The sequence below is a fragment of the Pipra filicauda genome, unplaced genomic scaffold (assembly GCF_003945595.2).
Source record: "Pipra filicauda isolate LSUMZ 115617 unplaced genomic scaffold, ASM394559v2 scaffold98_size3848907_pilon, whole genome shotgun sequence".
Taxonomy (NCBI): domain Eukaryota; kingdom Metazoa; phylum Chordata; class Aves; order Passeriformes; family Pipridae; genus Pipra; species Pipra filicauda.
In genome coordinates this window covers 775,772-791,245 of record NW_024105186.1, presented here as the reverse complement: position 1 = coordinate 791,245, position 15,474 = coordinate 775,772, and the positions used below count along the sequence as shown (strand labels likewise).

Sequence of the window (15,474 nt, the reverse complement as noted above, 5' to 3'; positions counted from 1 at the left end):
ATATGTATCCAATAGGGATGTGGTATGAGTTGGCCACAGTGAACAAATTCACGTGTCTGTAAAGGAAGTAAGCACATGTTTTAGGCAGGGTGGCTGAAACAAGACACCGATTTAAACTGGATCCTGAATATACAGTTTGTAGAAACAAGCTATTGTATAAAACCCTAAGCCCCTGAAACTTTCTGGGGGAAAAAAGTTCTGCAGTTTATTTTGTTTAAATGTCAATTCCTAAAGATTTTCTCACTATGCCGGAGTCCTGGATACTGAGAGCCTGACAGTGAAGCAGAACATGTGGAAAGGCATTGCATTAACTAGTGATTTTAATGTTTAGTGAAATTTTAAATGGGGGGGGAATTGGAAAAGTACTAACTGTATTTCAAGAAATTTTCTCCCTTCAGTGTTTGGGCTGTGAGAAAGCAGCGAGGATAAAAGTCATTCTTTTGAAGCACTTTTTGATCTGGAACTTTGCAATCACAAATAATAATAACAAGCAAAATGGAGTTTTGAGATGTTCAGTGTCTTAGCTTTAATGTTCAAGATGTTCAGTGATTTCTATAGATTGTGATCTTGTTGTAAGCTCTGAGATATACAAAGTCTTTTATAGCCTCTGCTCCCTTAAATCTGTAATTTCCTTTAATACCCAGTCTTTCATTTGAAATAAGCTTAAGGTTCTGGGCCTTGTGGTTGTTTAGGAAAGTTTTGGAGAAAAGGACTCTCTTTTCCCAAACAGGAGGTAAACTTTAAAAACACAAATTTGTATTGTATTGGTTTTTAAGCTACCAGCTCGGGGGCTGGACTGATGACTTCTGAATGCTTGAAGATGCAAAGGAGGTCTCTAGAAAAGAAGTGAATGATGTCTACTTTTTCTTAGGTCAGTGTGCCCTCAGTTCAAGATAATTGTCAGTAAGAGCTCACAGAGTTGAAAAAGTTCTAAGCTTCTACCCACCACTTAAACCAGGTTGTCAGATCAACACGTCTCGTTTACAGAGATGTACTCTGGATCTGTTACTGAGACGTGGTTCAGAATAGCTATTGAGGAACAAGTTGTTCTGCCACAGCTCTTCTTTGAGCACTTTGTGTGCATGCAGCTTCATTCCAAAATGAACATGCCTTTTTTGACTAAGTTCAGGCTATTTTGGAAGGTGGAGCAAGCTAAAACATGGAGGGGAAAAAAAGCTCTGTTCCTCCGGAAATAAAGTGATTTGCATTGGGCGTATTTTCTGTGAATTTTATGAAGTTGCTCCCTACCTGGGTGGGTAGATCCCAAGCCATGTGGCTGGCCCTGAAATTTTTGCAATTCACTTTACGGTAGCAGAGAGTCCTTAGGAGATCAGCTGTTTTCTATAAAAAGCTGGATGATGCTGATTTTAATAGAGGGGTCATGCTTGGCACATGGTCCTTTTGTATGAGCAGACTGAGTGAGTGATGGGGCACGCTGGCACTGCTTGCATAAGGGTTTGACACAAATGAATTAGGTGATGAATCTAAAGTTCCACCTGCCATACAGATGCCATTTAAATAAAGATGTCCCCCTGATCTCAAAAGCATTTACCCATCACAAGGGTAGTATTTAAGCTGTTTTGCTTAGCTCATGGAAAATAGGAGTAGATTTCGGTGTTGCCTTTCTGGGTGGGCAGTGTGACATTGCCAGCGGTCATGGGCCTCTTGGACAGTGAGAAACCCTCAGGGAGCTGGTGGCCAGCGGAGCAGGCGGCGCTGGAGCCGATGGTTTCCAGCAGAAACCTGGGCTTGTGCAGCCTGTCCCTACAGACTGCTGGGGCAGTGGGGAATGTTGAGATTGTGTTTTGCTTTCCCACAGTGCTGTGTAACCCCTCCTGCCACCCCTTTAGTGTGATGTTACTCAGGTGCTATTACTTCTTTGGTAACATATTTGCATCCGCTCATCTCATGTTTCTCAGGAGAAAGTGGATCCAAATGGTGCAAGATCTGTAACTGGGCAGGTTGCCAGCTCACGTGTTGGCATTCAGATCAGAGGGATCGGTTGGATCAGTGGCAGAGCTTCCTCTCCCTCTGCCACACCTGGGAGCTGCAGAAGGGCTTGTCGCTCATCTCACACAAGCAGAGTGGCACCTCCAAAGTGCTCCCAACCTTTTTTTTTTCTCCCTTTTGGAAAGAGGCAGAGCAGGACGGAAGTGGAAGGCTAAAGCTAGACTTGGTGGTGGGCACTTAAAATACTGACGTATGCTGTAGCAGAGACAAGTGTCTCTTTAGAAACTTCCATGATCGGGAGGAGAGCTCCTGAAGAGGGAGGAAAACAAAAAGTATTGCATCTATGTGTATGAGATGGATATTAGAACAATCCCTTCACTTCTCCCTACCAGAGTCACTCTGGATATGAGGTGGTTCTCCTCCCTGTTCTCCCTGTGTCCAAGCAGTTGCTTGTTGTCCTGGCTGTCTTTTGAAGTGGTCTCTGTGGTTAAAGCTGCTCCATGCATCAAAATCAAGAGCTGTGGGTTTCCCTCTTTTGTATCATGTAGAGAAGTTCACCTTCCCCACTGCTCACCTTGGTGCTCTCATCTGACAGGACCAAGTGCTGTGTAGTTTGTGCCGGAGCAGGAAGATGAACTGGGTTAAAAATCATAACTATTGTCCTTGATGTGCCTGGAAGAGGACAAAAATTGCCTTTGTCTTGTGTCAAACATTTTCTGATGCTCCAGAAGGTTGAGGAGGTGATGTGGCACGATAATCTCCAAGTGCTGCTACCTTTGTTGGCTTTGCGACTGAATTTTGTTCACAACACAAGAACTTGTTAAGTTAAAAACTTTAGTTCTAAACCTTGCACTCCTGATTTCTGTGTATTAGCCTGGAGTGGCTTTAGAAGATTTGTCTGGTCTATGTTCCTGATGCCTGAGCTGCTCTGCCCTTTGGGGCATTTAATAGCAGGAAGGACATGGTGTCAAATGTGAAAAAGCTTGGTAAAATAAAAAAGAGACCAGCTGTTTCTAATGCATTCAGTAATGCTGATTGACAAGTGGTAGAAAAGAGAGGATGTATAGGCTAGTCATCTTAGTGGGTAGTTTCAATGCATTATTGAAACATTTTGGTGAAAGAAATATATTTGAGTAGGGCTGCTGCATAAGAGAGTAAAGGCAGTGCTGCTTCAAACTAGAGGAGAAAGATGAACTTACTGGTTTCCTCACCCCCACTCTTGTTAACATTTAAAGTGGGAAAAGTCATCTGGTTTGAAAAATGTCATTTGGTTAAAGAAAAAAAAACAACCAACCAAAAACTCAAAGCATTTACTACATTTTGTTTTGGATGAGATTGTGGGACCTACAGAAAAACAATTCTTGAGAGCCAGAGTGGCACAGGAAGGAGTCGAGGTGAACAATGTGCTAGGGCTGGATGTGGCACTGTCAGTGGTTCTGTTGTGGAAACAAGGTAGTGTAAATGGTTCCTCTTCCCAAAACTGAGATGTCCTGATTCTGTCCACTGGCTAGTAGTATATAAGAGAAGAAACAATGGTTAATTTGCTGTGAAAAAAAAAAAAAGCTAATGTGAGCAGAAGATTAATTTGGAGTCTGAAAGGAGGGCTGTGCAAGTCTTAGAATCTTTGAATGGTTTGGGTTGGAAGGAATGGTAAAGACTGTCTGGTTCCAACAGCCCTGTCATGGGAGGGACACCTTCCACTGGACCAGGCTGCTCAGAGCCTCATCCAGCCTGGGCTTGGACGCTTGCAGGGGTGGTGGAAGCCTTTTCAAAGTGCTTCCAACCATCACTGGTGGAGCAGAGGTTGTTGCTGTGCAGGGTTCAAAACTAGTGCTTGGGTGGAAAATGAGAAATGTTTTTGCATGGGAGAAAAATTTAGTAGGAGACCCTGCCCTCTATGAAACCTCCAGGCCTCTCTAGAATCTGATACTTTCAAGCTTTCTAGTTCTTTGGTTTAAGAAAAATACTACAACACAAAGCTCCGTGCTCTCCCAAAAACTGCAATATTGATTAAAAATCATGTCCAAGTGTTGCTTCTTGCTGGTGGGAGTTCTTCCTGAGAATAAATTGATGGTAGACCTCCAGGTGCTGCCCGGAGCTCAGACGCTCTCTGCTGCTCCACATCACTGTGTGGTTTGCTGGGAAGAGATACATTAAGTTTGTTGAGGATTTTTTTTTTGTAATGCTGGTGGATACTGTGTAATCTGTATTTTAATGTAATTCCCTTGGTCAGTTGTGCCTGTCGTCTGTGTTTTCTGTATTTTGGGAATCTAACAGTGTGCAGCTTGCCTTGTTTACTCTCCTTTTCTCTCAGCTGCATGACTGTGTAATTCTGTCTGGTTGATAATCTCTGGCCTCAAGCTCTTTATGCTTTCCTGCTGACTTCAGGTATTTCCTCATTGCCTGCACCATGCAGAGGTGCTCCTGAGGTGCTGGGTGTGGGTTACGAGTTCCTGAGAAAATCTGTGGGTAAATAATTAACATGTTGTAACACTGAGCTCCCCCCTACTCTTCCCTCCCTGGTGTGGACTGGTGACAGTGAATATTCCCCTTGTGAGCTTGTCCTGCCTGTCCCAAAAAGCAGATATCCTTGATTGGGTTCTCTCTCTTCTTTTGTTTTCTTTTGGCTCCTCTTCGTGAAAGTAAATAATGCACAAACTGCAAATGAGAGGTGGAATTGCAGACAAGGAACTGACCTATAAGTCTCTGTTGATCTGGTTACATCCCTGCTCGGCAAGAAAACATCTTCTTGTTTGAAAGAAGATAAATTGAGTTATTCTGACTCAAACTGGTGCAAGGATAAAGCCACTCTGTTTGAACAGGTGCATTTGATTGGGGTCTGGTTTGAGCTTCAGAGCAAACTTGCACCCAAACATCCATGGTGGATGTGCCTGATCTGTGCTCACCTTCTCTACCTGCTTCCTCCTGACCTGAGCAGGCTGTGTGCTGAGAAGAGAAACATCACTCCCAAAAGTCTTACATAACCAACCCGGTCTGGAACAAAACGTTACTCTGGGTGAAGAGCTCTTCCTCTGGCAGGAGGCAGACCTGAAGGTCATCCTGGCTGCTGTAAAGCATGAGTTTCATGAGTTGGACCTGAGGATGGGAAGGAAGGGACAGGTGAGATTTAAAATCTTGGTGAGAGTAATGGCCTGTCAAGGAGTGGTTCAGGAAGGAAGTTTTGAGGTGTGTGTCAGTGAGCAGTTCAGTGCAAGCTCCGAGCATGAGGTAGTGACAAAAACCTCCTCCTGGGTTTTGTACAGCAGTTGCTCAGCTATAGTTGGGCACTTACTCTGGCAACGGTGGCTGCAGAAAGACCTGCTGCTGCTGAGACCAGGAAGAAGAAAATGGGAAATACCCAATGTGTCTGCAAAGAAAAAAACCCCAAAGAGTCCTTTGATTGCAAGCTTTTGTGGGTTTCTCTTTATTTAGCTTGTTCACACTCCTTGGAGGATTTCTGGAGGGGCTCCAGAATTCAGCCTTGATGAAAGCCACCTTCAGACTTACTGGCCACATCCTCAGTGGGGCTGAGTGTATGTGGGGAGAGTTCTGGCCGTGGGGCAGGCACTGCTGTTTCTCTGACTCCTTGGATCAGTTCCTAAAGTGAAGTACTGAAAACAAGGACAGACAGATTAAGTGTTTCCCCTACCCGGTGGTATTTGTTGTGATGTAAAGCTGGAATGGTTCCTAGAAAGCATTAAAACACAAATAATATTAACCAGGACTGAGAGAGAACAGCCAGTTGCTCAGAAATGAGAAATATGTTACGGTGACAATGGGTCAGTAGGGATGAGGCTGTCTGGTTTTTACTACTGAATCTGCTACTAAATCCCTTGAGAGCCTCAGTGAAGGCTGGTCCAGTAGGACAGGGTGTGAACAAGGCACTTGTCTGCACCAGGCTGGGATCGAGAGGCTTCAGCTGCAGGTGTTGCTGCTGAACTGGAGCATACTGGACAAGGCTGGCCCTGCCTGAATATCATGAGATCCTGGGCTGGGGAGTTGATCCCTCTGACTCAGCGTATTTGCCTGTCAACTGGGACTGATCTAGTCCACCTGCCCCAGTGAGGCTTAAAAAGAGCACTTCCTTGTAAGGTATTTTGGGATCCTGGGAAGTGTCATGCTAATCACATGCAAAGTGCTGTTCATCGAATACTCCAACTGTTTATTGAGATATTTACCTGGATGATATCTCCTCCCCTCTCCTGCAGCATAAAACGTGCTTGATAACTCACATGAGTGCTTGTAAGGCCAAAGGGACAGTCAGCCCTTTAAATCTGTGCTGTCATGGAATAAATAACCCACTGAGCTAATTCTGAGCATGTCCTAATCTCACCTCACCCTCATCTTTGTTCACATGCGCAAATGCACCATCAGCAGTATGTGATGTGCTTCCCTCTCTCACAGCTTAAACAATAAATCCTATAAGACCAAAGCTTTGGAGATGAAAATTGCATCCTGTTGGTGGTCTTGGGCATGTGATTCAGGTTACTGAAGGTCAGCTTGAAAGGACAGTGCTGACTTCAAAGAAATGTATTCCCTTCTATTGAAATTTCACACTATAATTTGGGGAAAAAAACCATTTTTTCAATTTTGCTTCATGTTAAATAGATGTATGCAATCATATTTGTGTTTCAAAGTATTTAATTTCTACCATGGTTTCTACAAGATTTGTCCACAGCAACCATGAGAGAAAGAAACTACTGAAAACCATGGGAGGTTTTTAATTTTTTTTTTTTTAAACATACTGAAAAGGTGAGCAAGGGACTCAGCATAAGTGTAGATCCTGAAACTACCTGTGTTTTTCTCAAGTCTTACCCTTGTTGATACTCAAATGACCTTGATGGTAGAAAGAGTTTGTTGCTTTGAAGCGACAAACTGCCTCTTTGTCACTCCTGTTCTTATTTGATCTGTTGTCACCTTTGGAAGAAGATGATGTGTTTCCCTGCGGGGGTCGAAGGAGGGGGGAGGCAGGTTCCTGGTGGGTTTCTGTTATAGAAATCCATGTTTAAATAACAGGCAGTACACTTTTCTATATTCTTTTCACTTTTGGAGGGTGTTTGGTTTTGTATGTTGGGATACTGCACTTCCTGGGGCAGGCTTGCAGTGGTGGCTCTCCTCCCTGCAGTCACTATGTGATGTTTGATTGTTTCTGTAATTTGTCTGATCAGCAGATATTTTGACATTTGTGTGTTTTGAGAGGGGAAGACAGGCATTTAGCCTTCAGCTGGAACAAGGCTCAGTGTTACTGTACATCTTGTATTCAATGCAAGACTCGCACAGAGACCCTTCAGATCAAGCCCTCTCACCCCTTTGTGTGGGAGTGCATGTTGAGACTTCTCCCTGTCCCTGTGAGCCTCCACACTACTGGAGATCCAGAATCCCTTTGCACTGGGTGCTGGAGGTCCCAGACTAGTGGGGGAAAGCCCTGAAGTTGTGTTACAATAGGGAATGATGTTGGTTGGCACCCTCCTCGACGCTGCTCTGGTAAGCAGCACTTTTGCTCTTGGCTTTGGGCACAAAGATGATGGATCAGGCATCTCCTTTGCTCCTGCAGCCTGTTTCATCATCTTGGAGGGAAGAAGTTTAAAAAGGCCAGTGTGGATTTGAATCAGACACCCGTCTTTGGCATGGAGAAGTTTAAGTGTGCTGGGAGTGTGTGGTTTGCTGTCCTGATCCTTTCTTGCAAAGGGTTCCAATCTTAAGACCTTTATATCTTGAATCTGCAGAGATTTCTCATCATAATATTTTCACTGCATGGCATCTATAAGAAAGAGGGATTTCAAGAGGTAAAATATAGTGAACTTGCACTTCTGAACAGAGTTGAGTTTTGTTCAGCTGGCACTTTCCCAAATGGCAGATTGTGTGGAGCCATTGAACTAGTGGAATCCAAAACCTGGATGCAGGATTTGATGTCTTACTGTGAACTGTTTCTTCTCCCATGCCATCTTCAGCACCAAAGATCTTGTTGATCCCTTATCCAGGTGGGGTAGTCACTGGAACAGAGTGATGATTAATGCAGGGAAAGGCCAGGGCTGGGAAAGGATAGTGTGCATCCCTTTTCTGGGCGAGTAACCCGAGGGGTGGGTTGATGTGGGAGCAGCTAGACTGTAATGTGGATCACTGAGGAACAGGGAAGGGTGAGCCCTCTAACCTAGAGGGGTTTGGGCTCTGCCCCAGGCTAGCACAATAGTCATCAGCATCAATATCTGGCACATCTATTTTTCCATTAGAAACTCAGTTCTTTGTGGGGTTTTAATATCTTGGCTATTTCAGATCACACTGAGAAACAGCATGGCCCTGCGCAGGCACTCAGCATGGATGCTTTAGTTGTTTGCTAAGCCAACATATGTAATAATAATTTATTGCATTGCCTTGAGAAGGGGGAAAATGGGAAAGCCAAGCCCCTACATAGCAGGAGTTCTTTTCTATCAGACAAGCTGTAGGAACAATGTGCTCGCAATTAACTCTAATAGCAAGAGAGTAGCTGGTGAGGGGAGGGATCGGGCAATGGGGTGTTTTTGGCTGAGGTTCTCTTTGGAAACATGAGAGCTCCTTGATGATAGGGCTGGTTCAGATACCTCTCATTCATTGCTGTAGTCCTTCAGCCCTTCCCTTGCTGGGAAGGACTAAAGAGTGTTCTCTGTCACTTATGCATCCTTCCTTGCTCTTGGCTCTGCGGTTGCCTATGTGAGACAACACTGCACTCTCTGCCATGGCTGGGGGGATATGGTGGGTTGCATGGTCGTCCCTTTGAGCATAATGAGGGCCAGTAACTGTGGTCCTTTGTGGGTGGTTGGCTGCAGTATCATACCATAACCCTTCTCCTCCATGACACAGTGAACTGGAAATCAAAGACATTTCTGAGTTTGGCATGGAACATCCTGTGAGGAAAGGGATGCCAATGGAGTTGCACCTGGTTTTCTGGTGTCTGCCTTATAATGCTGTCCTGGGCTACAGAAGACTCCAGGCATCTGAAAGACCAGAAATGACAAAGTTTAGCAGTCACCCATGCCCAGTGAAGTAGTGTGGTGGAAGGCTGGAAGGAAATCGCTGTCTTTTCTCATGTCCCTGTCCAAGATAAAGTACTTCCAGACCTCAGGGTGGTTATTTAAAACTCTGAATGAAAGAAACATTCTGATCTGTAGGTAGGCACAAAATTCAGACAGTCTGGTTTGCAGCTAGGCTGGGGAGCCAGAGCTTTCCTGAGGGCATGAGCTGCATATGTGTGTGTGTGTGTGTGTGTGTGTGTGTGTGTGCAGCAACCCTACAAAACAGGATCTGGTTTAAGAGAGTATTTCTGTACAGGAAAGAACGTAAGTATATGCTTAAGTCCTACGGAAGTCAAAGCAACTTAAACACATATTACAGTTAATCATGTACTTAAGTGATTTTCTGAGTTGACCTATATCTGGAATGACACATAAGGCTCTCTTGAGCTGGGATTCCCAGCCCTGTTCTGTAGTTCCTTCCCAAGGAAAGTGCTGATTTATTTATTTTTTAATTCTTGCCTTAAAGAACGGCCTGTTTTGGCCTTACTGCTTTGCAAGTTATTGGAAAGGATGGTGTGAAAAGTTAAAGCACTCTGAGCAACACAGTCCTTTTCAAAAGACTAAGAGAATTTGTACCATTCATTTCAAAAGGACTCCGTGTAGCAAGAATAATGCTGTAACAGGGATGTTTCACTGAAGGATACTGTTGGAGTTGAAATGCCGTCTGGTGTGATCAGAATGACAGCCTGCTTGAAACTGGTGCGATGTAATGTGCTACTATAGATTGCTTTCCTTTAATGTATTTCTTTTTTGCCTTCCTGAAGTCTCTTTGTGATGAGTGGGATGCTTGCAGCATGGATTTGAATGGAATATCGTGTAATAAGAATAATAAGCAGGTGCACTGTATAAAATTTAAGTGGAAAACTACTGCCTAGAAGGGAAAAGTAATGTGGTTACTTCTGCATCTTTTCCTCATAAGAACATTGTTCCCGAAGTACTTATGGGTTTCCCTGTGTATGAGGTTTATCTAAGATAAATTCCTATTCAGGTGGATGGGACACTGTGCTTCTGAATTGATTTTTGGTAGACTTTTTATGGTTATAACAATAGACTGTGCTAATATATAGGTTCTTTGTAAGAAGACTAATGTTTTGCCTGGAAGTAGCAGGATCATGTGATGAATGCTGGAGTGTTGCTGATGAAAAGGGGTGGGGGAGGAAATTACCTTTAATAAGGAGTTTAAGTGACATTTTTCTTATAGAATGCCATTATGTTTGATTTTTCACAGAAAGGAGAAACCAAAGGTGTTCGTGAGGCTGGTGTGGTGCAGCTGGTTGCCTGAAGACTTGCCTTGGCCACTCTTTTGTGTGCCTCAGTGCTTACCCCATCCTTGCTCTCGGGCAGGTTGGTGCTTCCTGGAGCCCATCAGCCTTGGCAGCATCTCTTACAGATGCAATCCTCCTGGTGTTCCAGGCCCTGTTTGCAAAGCACTGTCTGTTCTTGTGTTTCATGTCCCCACTCGGCCTGGCCGGGAATGAACCCTTGTCTTGACCTGCAGCATCCTCTGGTAGGAAAGCTGCCAAGCAACTTCCAGCTGAAAACACAGTTTGTTAGGAAAGGGAATGAGTTACTTTTTGGCTTGCCTCTTGGACTTCTGGCCTCCAGACTAAGCAGATCTTCTTTCTAGTCCTTGCTGTAGTAAATCCAATCTTGCCAAGATCAGTAGTGATGCTGGGTGCTTTTCTGATCAAGTCCTCTCTCCAGTATTGGCTCAAACAAAACCTTCCAAATTCTGGAAGAAGAGGAAGTGTGCTCCTATGAATGTGCCTGATGACCCCCTTTTACTGAGGCTAGTTCTTAGCTAATGGTTAAAATCCATTCTAAACCCCATTAATACAAAGGTACTTTATCAATGGGAGGACAGGATCTCAGGGCTTGCATTGTATAGGTACAAAGTTTAAGTCCTTGGTGGTTTTGATATATTAGCGTATTCAACCCAATAAATTCCAATAACTCTCTAATGGAAACTCAAGAGCTGTTTAGTTCACGAGAACTTCCATTTCTTCTGTCTGCAAAGTGGGGATGGTCCTTTCTGTGGTGGGGCTGTGAGACTTCAGGGAGTTGGTTTGTCCTCACAGCTGAGCAGTGGCTGAGTTGCCATGGCCACGTGTTCTCCCAGCCTGCTGAAAAGGCGAGGCAAAGCCCTTTAACTGAAACCACCGAGAAATTGCTTCACTGAAATTTGTTAAGCCACGGTGATTTTTGATTACAGTCACCTTGGTATTTAGAAAGTGGTCTGGTATCTGAGAAAGTGTATCGTGGGGTTTGTTAGTTTTAATTTAAATGGTTTTGAAATACTGGAGACTTCTGGGTAAAAAGAATGGAGGTTTTGCTTTTTGTATGGACATGGTGCAGACAGCTGTGTGGCTGCTTGGGGACTTGCTACCTTAACTGTGATATTGTTGCAGACAAAGCTTCAAGTACAGTTCTGTTGAAGCCCTTCATACCCTACAGTGAAGGGAATTTCAAAGGGTTTGCACAGCCTGGCTTGGAGTTTCTGGGCTTATGAAAGCAAACAGTGTAAAATGCTTTTGGCTGGTTTTTGAGGGCAGATGTCTGGACCCTTGCATTGTCACATAACAGTGGATTGGTTGGGCATCATCGTCTTTTGTTGCAGCAAGAATTTTCCTGAATCCACTGTTCTGTCTCCAAAAATGGCAAAGACTTTTTCTGTCAACTAATAGCTCCCTTGACAGGGATGTGACTTCAGTCCCTATGGAAAATGATTCTGCATCTGTCCCAGAGCAGGAATGGGGCTCAGATCTGTTGGGTATTCCTAGCATTGCTTTTACTTCTGGGTTGCAGCAACTGTGAGGGCCAAATTTGTCCAGTGTGTCCCCATGGGAAACACTGGAGGAATGTGAGTCTGTTGTCTTGGGTAAGGATGACCACAGTCGTGTTGGGAGGTTGGCTCTGGAGCATTGAAGCTCTGTGGTAGCTGCAGGAATTTGCCCAGAGTATATCTCTGCAAGTGTCCTGTGGTTCTTGTGTTAGTATCCACATAGTGCAAAGGCAGGGGCTTTGGTTGATGGGCCACATTTGGGATGATTTTGAAAGCCAAACCTTCTGCAGTGGTGTAAGAGCTGTAGGTGTGGCTGAAAGAAAACTTTTGCCTTCCTGCATTGCTGTGGCTGTGCTCACTTTCTTTTGTTGTTCAAAGGCAAAGGCACCATTTTATTAGTGAAATAAAAGGAGTAAAAAAAATCCCAAACTCCAAAATTTCTAGTCAACTGGGCTGCAAACCTGTTGAGGGCAGAGAGTAGAAACACTGTTGAGAAAAAGTGTGAGCTTGGTCTGTGGTATTTTTGGCCCTTAAGGGACTTCTGGTCCTTAGTAGCTTTGCAGTGAATGTAGGTGATTGCCCTAATGGTGATATCTCCAGGGAATGCTCTTATCACAAAAGTGGTGAAAGAGGATAAGGGAGATAGTTTTCCTCTTTCTCATGAACATATTGCTTTTAATTCTTATAAAGAAGAGAGAGTAGGTTTTGTCTCAGCATTATTGGCCAAGCCCTCAGAGACATCAACTGTTGTACTGAGACATGACAAACTGAGGCTTCCCACTGGCAGCTCATTGTGGCTGGTGTCAGGGCTGCCATGAGCAGGTGCTGGGGAATGCAAGGTGACTGCTCTCAGGAAACCAGCTCACCTCCAAGAGACACAGGCATGTTTCTTCTCCACACTTGTGAGCGGCTGTCTGGGTTTGCTGATCTGCCCCACCTCTCTCCCTTCCTGCTCCTCTGGCTGCTCAGCGAGGACCGGTGCCTCCTGAGAAGTTCCAGGCATACTAGTCATTTATTGCAAGACTTTTTTCTTTCTCTCTTTGTTCTTATGCTGTAGCATTTAGACAGCAAGAGTAAGGAAGGTTTCCAAGCCGTCTGCTTAGAGCACCTACTCTGGGCAGGAGGTGACATCTCTGGGGAGACTGACAGTGGCTGGTGCTGAGACACAGGGCAGTGGGTGGTTTCCCAAAGGTGGGGGACAGATACACTTGGCAGGGAACACGTGTGGGCTTGTTGGCAATGGGGAAGGAAGCGTTCACTCATGCTAATCGTTCCAGCCCGCAGGAATTTTTTATTTTACTGATTTTTGTTGGTGGTGGTTCCTTCGTGCAGTCATTATTTTTTTTCTATTCCCTCCTTTAATTGTTGAAGCTGTTTTTAATCCCTGACCATAGTAAAGCCACACTGTTAACAAAAGCAGCGGGGTAGCTGAAATTGCAGCTGTACTACAAGCTCTGCTTTTAATTTCAGGCTGTTATTAATGAGGCTAGAAACTTTCCCTTCCCCCAGTCGAGTTTCAGCTATGTGTCTTCATCCAAGTCACTTCACTCGGTTTTTCAGAGCATCCCTGACTCCGTCTGGGATACAACAGGTGAAGGCTGAAGACTGTTTTTGGATGTCATGAAGAGGTTTCTGGCTGCTGTCCTTCCTGTTCCCTTGTGCAGGCAGCTCTGTGCAGGTGGAGGGTTGGGAGCAGGCAGCTGCAGGGGCTGGGAGGGGACCTCCAGAGAGAGGGTGGCAATGGTGAGCTGCAGCTCAGAGGTGTTAGTGCTGGGGAGGAGATGAAACTTCACGTGCTTGGCAGAGGTGGGAGGACAGGATGGTTGTGTGGGTTTGGGTTGCTTGTGAGCTTCTGCCCTGCCCTGTGGTCCTGGGGCCGAGCATGAGGGGCTCTGATGGCTGCTGTTGTCATCCCGTGGGATGACAGCTCCCGTCAGTCTCCATAAAGGGAATGTAGTGTGCTGTGTGTCTTCTCCTCTCCTTTTTGCTCATGCAGTGCCCTGAGTGCCCACCGGAACAGTCTGTTGTTTACAGAAGAAGCAGTAATAGCAAAAAGGTTTTATTTTTTAGGATGTAATATTGTAATTGCATTGGGGATATGGAAATCCCAGTCTGCTGCTGAAATTGCTGCAATAGACTCAAACTTAGAGATTGTCAGGACTCTAGGAAAAATTCCCAGCAATTTACATCTCTAAAGTGCAGTCCCACATTCCTGTGTATAACCTGTTTGTGTTAGAGAGGACCTGTTTCTCTGTGGCTAAGGGCACATCCAGCCCCAGGTGCATGCACTGAAGGCCAGGTTGTCCTTTATTTTCTGTGCAGGTATGACTTGAGTGCTGCAAACCTGGCAAACAACCCTTTAGGACTGGAGCTGCAGTAGTCTCTAGTTTTTGAGTTATCAACCCCCTTCCCTGCAATGTAATGAAGGAAATTATTGCTTGTGCAGTGTACATGTGCTTGCAGGTCTGCAGGAGCACTTACTGGGCTGGTCTTGTTCAGTTTGCTTCTCTTTTTATCCTGCATCTCAAGACTGTGATGTCTGGGCCTGACGCTCCATGGCATATGCACTAGTTTTTTTTCCTGGATGGATTTATTGGATTTCCAGTAAAGACAAACAAAGTCGGAAGGCTAACGGTGCTGAGCACGCAGCGCTGCGCTCCCTGGCCCAGCCTGCTGTGCTCAGCTCCTTATACGGCCAAAAAAAGAAAGAGGAAAAGAGGGCGCAGCGTGAATACCAGACATACGATGCATTCCTCCCAGCTGCAAACTCGGAATTTGCTTTTCCCTGGAAAGTGGACCCCTCTGTACATCCATTAATTCAGGCTGTGTACTGTTTAGCAGGGAGAGGAAAGCTAGCATTGAGCTGGCTCTGAGCAACACTTAATTGTCTTGTGTAAAGGAATTTCTTTTCTGTAAGGGTTTTTTCTTTCTTTGATGGGGGACAGAAGAGGGAAAGGGGCTGGGATGAGGAAGGGAAGAGGAGGCCTGATTGGCCTGAAACTCGCTTTCACTTGGCAAACTGCAAGCAGGTAGACTGCAATTACATCTATTTTCTTCATCTAAAAATCAATCTGATTCATTGTTAGCCTCCGCCTTTAAATTATATTTTCCCTGAATAGCATCTTCCAGTTAGTGGGAGGCGGAGGGTAGATAAGACAATCGATCCTGTTGCTTCATTCATGATCTGGCTTCAACCTTTGTTGTTTGAATAACTGTGGGTGTGAATGGCTGGCTTGAGGTGCTCCGATCTGGGCTTAGACTGGAAGTACAAAGCACAGGTCCTCTATTAGATATGGGCCTGAGTTTCCAAAATGGATTTGTTAGCTTGGGCATAGCACCCTCTTGAGAGCTCGAATGAGGAAGGTCAGGCCAGTCCATCATCTCTCCTCGTGTGCATGGTGTGCAAAGGCACCTTCTGCGGTGACACGGGAGCTGAACTGCCATGGCAGGTGTTGTGGTTTCCTAGATTGTTTGGAAGCCAAATTGTGGACTGGAAGCCACAGTGGGGTGAATCATGGTGCTGCCTGCACATGGGCAGCCTGCCTGCTCACCAGCACCTGGGCCCATGTTAGCAGGGACACCTCCAGCCAGCCCTGTTTGTCTTTATTTCCAAAGAGAGAGCTTTATCAAGACCACTTGTGCTTCCGTGGATGCTCTCTGTTTCATGAGCACCAAACAGGTGGGAGAATTGGG

General features: G+C 45.1%; 1 protein-coding gene across 1 annotated transcript in view; it reads left to right on the top strand.

Moving 5' to 3' along the window:
* The window catches only part of LOC113987753 (LIM domain containing preferred translocation partner in lipoma), a 322,953-nt gene that overhangs the window by 39,987 nt on the left and 267,492 nt on the right, over nucleotides 1–15,474 (top strand). Inside the window, exon 3 of the mRNA XM_039378007.1 lies at nucleotides 10,228–10,343. The gene's annotated coding sequence lies outside the window, so the exon portion shown is untranslated. The remainder of the gene's footprint in view (nucleotides 1–10,227; nucleotides 10,344–15,474) is intronic.